At 38.8% G+C, this 6,512-nt stretch overlaps 1 non-coding gene across 1 annotated transcript; it reads right to left on the bottom strand.

Moving 5' to 3' along the window:
- Positions 1 to 538: 538 nt before the first annotated feature.
- Positions 539 to 2,627, bottom strand: si:dkeyp-91b5.1. Its single transcript, XR_015478390.1, has 3 exons — positions 1,637 to 2,627; positions 1,392 to 1,556; positions 539 to 1,039 (listed from the first exon to the last, which is right to left on the bottom strand). It is a non-coding gene; the product is annotated as a si:dkeyp-91b5.1 (transcript).
- Between the last annotated feature and the right edge of the window lie 3,885 nt (positions 2,628 to 6,512).

The raw sequence follows: 6,512 nt of genomic DNA, 5'->3' as shown, positions 1-6,512 counted from the left end.
AAAGTTTACAGGTCCAACCAGCTGTTGTTGACAAAGTTGTCAAAGCGGCTTGTATCCTGTGCAATTATTTACGCCCAAATGCTAATAACCAGGATGATGCCACAGAGGATGGCTATGACTGTGAGCAAACGCTACAAGGGTTTGAACATTGCAGGGGACAGAGGTCATCTGTGGAGGCAAAAAATGTTAGAGACATTTACAAAGACTACTTCAATTCCCCAGCAGGACAAGTTCCCTGACAGTATGACCGTGCGAACCATGGTCTGCAGATCAGATAAAATAAAACCGTATATGTGCTAGACTCATTATATGGAGACCTTTGAAAACCACTTGTGTGTGTGTGTGTGTGTGTGTGTGTGTGTGTGTGTGTGTGTGTGTGTGTGTGTGTGTGTGTGTGTGTAAAGATAGATGTATGTATTTATGGATTTATGTAAATTATTTTTGTCTTTTTGTACTAATCATTTCTCTGTGAATTTTGCAAAATAATAAAGTATTGTGTAAAAATTCAAAGATGCAAAAATTTTCCAAAATATGTCATCACTGCAAGTACGTCATTTATGCACTTTTTTTTTTTTTTTTTGTAAAATGTAAACATTTATGGTTTTGTACAAACTACATTTTGCTGCAAGTAATGATTGAGTCAGAAGTTGTAGTGCAAAAAAATCACAATAGGTAAATTGAACAGTAGTGCAAATAAACATTAATGATTTGATGATTAATGACAGGGGACAATCTCCTTAGTGTTGATATTAAACTAAGTGCAAACATGGAATGTTCATTATTTTGTTGCTCTGCGCTCATCTTTCTCTTTTCTGCGCTCCACTTTCTCTTGTTCCCTGTTGTCTTTGAACAAGAGGTATCTCTCCAAGAAATCTGGTGTATCTGAAGATGTTTTTTTTTTTTTTTATGTTGGCTCAGTTGGGCTGGTGATGGATGATGCTGATGATGTGCTTCATGGTGCCTCATTTTCACTTGCATCATTTTGCACCTCCAGTTGGTCATACAGCTCAACATGTTTTCATCAATATTACTGTGAACACTATAAAAAGATAAATACAGTTTACATCAAACATCTCTCACATGCAGAACAATATGATTTGTTATCTTCAGTAAAATTAACACCACATTGTTATGATTATTTCTGAAAAAGTAAATTCAATATAAAGTTTAATTTTTTATGCAATTTTCTATTAAATTAATGCATTTGGGATTAAAGTGCAGTTGAACAAGGTAGTGCAGTTTTCAGATTTTTTTTATTGTGAATAGAAACTATAGACTGATCACAGCAGATTAACTGAATTACCTTACTATGGTGGTGTAGTTACAATAAATTACTATAGATTTTTTTTACATCTGATAGGACAACAATATGTAATTTAATTGTCTGATGCGAGTAACTTCGAAATTCTGTGGATGCTGCGAGGAACTTCATTGCCTTTATGTACTTCCACGGCTTCTTGCTTTTAGCGGCCTGTCCACTTCGACAATCTCCCTCTTCACGCTTTTTTCGTGTGTATGTATCACGTAAGCTTTCCACTTCTGTTTAACCTCCTCAGCTACAGTACACAAATGATACACACCTGATAAAAAGTTTGCTGTGACAACGTGCAAGCCATAAAAGTCAAATGAAACTCACCATCGACTCCTAATTCTTCCACAATTCCTCTCCACAACATTTCCCTTTTGTCAACATTTTTGTAGTCGATGTCTCGTTTATCATACAGCATTTTTCGTTTGGATACCAGAGCAATAAGCAGCTCCAAGTTCATGTCACTTCTGGGCATCTTCTTCAATGTGCACTCGCATTGATAGTTTTGCACTTGAGCGCCTCCAAGTGCTGTTTACTGTACAGCACAACTGCAGAACCTAATTTTACAAATTACAGCATGAAAATAAAACATCCCAATCATCCAAGCAGATTTCAGAGACATTTATACAGTATATGTTAAAGCAGTGGTCCCCAACCTTTTTATCACAGAGGACTGGTCAACGCTTGACAATTTAACTAAGCGACCATCAACTGTTTTCTCAGAATATGACAAGCTGACAAAACATTGTTACAACTCTGATACAAGTTTTGATACAAGTTTGATACAGGTTTTGTTTATGAATGTTCTGTGCTTGTCTAAGATAAATTGTCTACCGTGTATTTCAGATAAAATATGAAGCTGAGAGATCGATTTGTCACTGATTTGTGGGTCCTTCTCTGTGTCTTTTCTTCTTCGCAAATAAACGTCCCAAAGACGTCTGTTTCTTACTCATTTTGCTGCTTGTGGGTTACATTTAAGCACTCAAGGCCAATATATAACCGAGAGCATATGGTCATTTTTAAAAATAAAAGATCGTTCAGATATAAAATTAAAATAATTAATCATTTCTTGTGTGGCCTAGTACAAATTGATCCATGGACCGGTACCGGTCCGCGGCCTGGTGGTTAGTGACAACTGTGTTAAAGGGTCATGAAACCCTACTCTCTTTTTGTTTAAGTCAGCCTCAGAATTAAAAAAGCAACTTTAATGGCGAAGGAAAGCTTTGAGCGGAAGGTAGGGGAGTGTGTGTGATGGAGCATGGCAGGGCAGAAAGAAGAGAGCAAGTAAATGTCATCTGTCAGTGGCCCATACTGACTGACAAAAAAAAAAAAAAAAAGGTACAATGTTTAAAAACACACATACCTACTTTAAACGTACAGAAAAGACCTTGGGCATTGGAGTGTTTTAAAGTCATGATGACTGTCAGTGTTTGAATGTCATGTCAATCCGCCGGTGGATCTGCTGATAGATGCGATTTTTAAATGCTTCCGTGTCAGTGCTCTTGTAAACCGATGATTATTAGAGCCAATCACAGTCATATCTGACGAGAGTGTGCACACATTAGCCAATAAAAAGAGCTCAAGAATCCACTCAGCAGTGCTCAAAATGCAAGCAGGAAATGCTGCTATCATCACATTTTTATTTATTTTTTTCTTGTCAGTACAGACTCAGTCTGTACAGTCCTGTAGCCAGGGGGGGTCTCAGGATATGTCTCATATATGAGCTCATTTGTCCTATTTGGAATGCTATACCATCATAAATAGTAAAAATAACCCACCGAAAAATGTCTGAAGACCAAGTGGAATCCTTTGACAGCTGTCGCTTCATTGTGACTTCAGCTAATCAGTTTTGGCCAGTTGCACACAATTATTTTTCATGAGTCCAACATCCAGCTGTGCAAGAAAACATCCAATCTTTTTAAGAGAGGTCATTTTTTACTACTGTATTGTTTTTAAATAGGGAAAATATTTTACAAGTAACTTTTATTCTAAATCTTGGAACAAAAAAGAAAAATGAAAAGCGTAAAGCACCAAAAGCGACCAATATTGAATCCGTGAATTTTCAAATGAACTTTTTTTTTGGTTATCATGACCATCCAACAATCTATTTAGCTAAAATTTAGCTTAAATGTCACAGTGCAGTATTCATTATTAAAAAGTACCCTAAATAAGACCTATAACCTTAATATTGTCTTTTTTTTTTTTTTTTTTGTGAAGGAGTTTTATGTTTACCTCATAGTTAAAGGTGTTGCACATCTGCCGGTTCCTGCCTCAAAATAAGTGAGTTTGAGCCACTTGTACATCCTGGAATCGTTCAGAAAGAACAAAACACAGGCGAAGCAACTTGACACAGAGACACATCAACACCTCACTGCCAACTAGTGTTTTGGAAGTGTTAATGCAGACCAACAGAGACGCAACAGAGTGTGCAGAAGTATAAATGCACAGCTACACGCATTGCATGCGCCGTGGGTTACGCCAGGCACTTGAAGCAGAAGTATAAACCAGGCTTTAGGCTTAAAGAGCCCATAGTATGGGCTTTTAAAAATGACCTTCCATGCAGTGTGTAACACAGCTCTAAGTGAAGTGAAATATCCAGCTAAGGCTTAAATCTGAAAGTTCACTGTGTTTAAAACTATTGATTTATCTATAAAAGACTTGACTTAGAGTGGTTCAAATGAATTGTGGGGGTAATGAGTCTTTAGCCATGTCAGCATTATGTTGATATGGAACTCAAGCCCCATCTGTTTGTTGCGTATGCAGACCCGGGAAAATTGAAACCCCCTGCCCCACCCACAAATACTGTAGAAAGAAAAAAAGACAAACACTCTAGCAGATCCAGGTTTAATCAAGTCGCGAAGATGCTATGCTCTAAAGTGTGAGGGAAAGTTAGTCTTACTTTTTCTACCCAAAGATGAGGCCGTGAAGAGTCAGTGGATGAAGTTTATTTTTACAAAAAAAACTCAGCATTACAGCCCCAGCCTTGCGCTGTGTTCCTGTCATTTTTGCTTCAACAATCTACACACTTGCAAAAGGGGAATCATAAGGCATTTGTTAAAGTAATGATCAGAAAAGACTATTAATGTATGGGACTTTGTCAGAGCTTGGCAGGAAGTTTATAGTACACAGTTCATAGATGAGTTTTTTCCTCCATTTCACAAGTGTAAGAAAATAAGTGCGATTAAAATGGTTGACTCCTTGTTTTCTCTAGCTTGCAAATTATGTATTTAATTGTGTTTTGATACTTGAAACCGCTCCTCACTGCTTGACCTGTATTTGGTTAACTCTTTATATTATCATATTGCGTCTAAAAACGTGGCGTGTGCCAATTTGTTTACAGAATTAAATGGGTTTGTGAGCTTGCGATCCACTGCTGTTTGTCATTGCTATGGCCACCGTCAGCTGTTCCTACACACATGTGGTGGTCAGGTTTCAAAATAGTTCAGTTTATGCCACTGTGTGGATTACTGGATGTGTGTCATGGTGAAGTATAGAGCAATATGCTGTTAACTGCACTGCTTTAATGCACTCCTGCATTGGGCTCACACATACACTTTGACTACTTCAACAATATTGATAAACTGTGGTGGGCATTTTCCTCTGCCTCAAACTGAACGCAGTCGACCAATCACAATAAACTGGGTCATCGGAATAACCAGCGCAGATTAGCATTGTGCTAAGAAAGGGTTTTTAACAAATGAATCGATAAAGAATCGCATGGGAGTCGTTGGGATGATTAGTAATTAGATAAAATTAATGCATATTTTAAGACATGAAAGTGTTTTTTGACCTTGCATGCCTATCAGCCTGTTGTTTTTTACAGTGTAGAGAAAGGATTAGGTTTAGGAGTAGACTCACAGGTTAAGTGTGGTGTGGCCATGGCAGCCTGGGCATTGCACTGGTCTGATCCATGCCAACCAATTATTATTGTAGTGGTTGTAGCTAATGATTATTACTGTTGTCCTTTGTTGTCGTCATTACTAGCATTATATCACTAGCATTATTGTCACTCCTTATCACTGATCTGATTATATATACCTCATACATCTTCCTCCTGCGTTGACCTGAACTGGGTGCTTGCCTTTGCGTAATCAAACGCATCAAGAGAGACTGATGCAGAGGCAATTGTCATTAAATTCTGTGTCTTTGCCTCGAAAAGTCGACTTCTCGTGACAGTTTTAAACTTGTTCTGGAGGCTGAAGCAATGGTCTGCTGCCACAGTGGTCCTCGCCAGAAGCGGCCCGGACTTTACAGTCAGACTCTGGCCAGATATGGTTAACAAGAATCGGGCAAGTGCTTTATAGCCGCATCACAAATGCATGTGCGGGAGCGAGCTGCAGGCCATACTCGGCCCAGATAACACTCGATGCGGAGTCGGAGCCGGAGGCGCCAAAGGGCAGCCGACGGGCCAATTACTACCTGCTATCTGGGTAGTGCCACTTCAACCAGCGTTATGTAGTTAGAAAACATTTCTTCTAAAGAAGTGATCAGAAGTTTGCTGGATTTTCTTAATGTGACATTTCCCGCTCTTGCAAGCACTCGTTTCACCGGGAAAAAATACTGCAGCACGCGCTCCTTCTGCACTAGGGGCGTGGCTTCACCCCTCTGCATTCCGTATGCATGGTGCTCACAACGCACTCCAAACCACCTGACCTCCTTGTTGCCGCTTGGTTGGCCTGTAACAACAGCTGTAGGCGACTGAGGATTTTTGTCTGTTTGTTCTTCATCATCCACTGCATCACTTCACTGCATGGCCTTTTTTTCACCTTTATTATTACTATCACAACTATTTGCCCGTTTAAAGAAACTTCTCACACTCAGCTGCTGTGAGATTTTTGCAACTGTACACAGCGGTGACAAAGAGAATTACAGATAGCTAACGGATCACCTTCAGATTTTTCTGTCCCTGCTGAAAAAAATCTGTCAATGACAGAAAGTATTCGGTTAACGCGACCTCTGATATATATACATATATATATACATATATATATATATATATATATATATATATATATATATATATATATATATATATTACTTGCTTCATTTAGTGACTGTTATTGTTCCTTTTGTATCTACTTTGACCTGTTTACCAAGTTACCTTTACATGCACACACACACACACACTCACACACTAAAGCCTGGTTTATACTTCTGCGTCAAGTAACCGGCGTAACCCACGGCGCAAGCAATGCGCGTAGCT

Source organism: Danio rerio, chromosome 2 (assembly GCF_052040795.2).
Source record: "Danio rerio strain M-AB ecotype USA chromosome 2, GRCz13ab, whole genome shotgun sequence".
Classification (NCBI taxonomy): Eukaryota; Metazoa; Chordata; class Actinopteri; order Cypriniformes; family Danionidae; genus Danio; species Danio rerio.
Note: the sequence above shows the minus strand (reverse complement) of the source record. Positions and strands in the feature narration are given on the sequence as shown.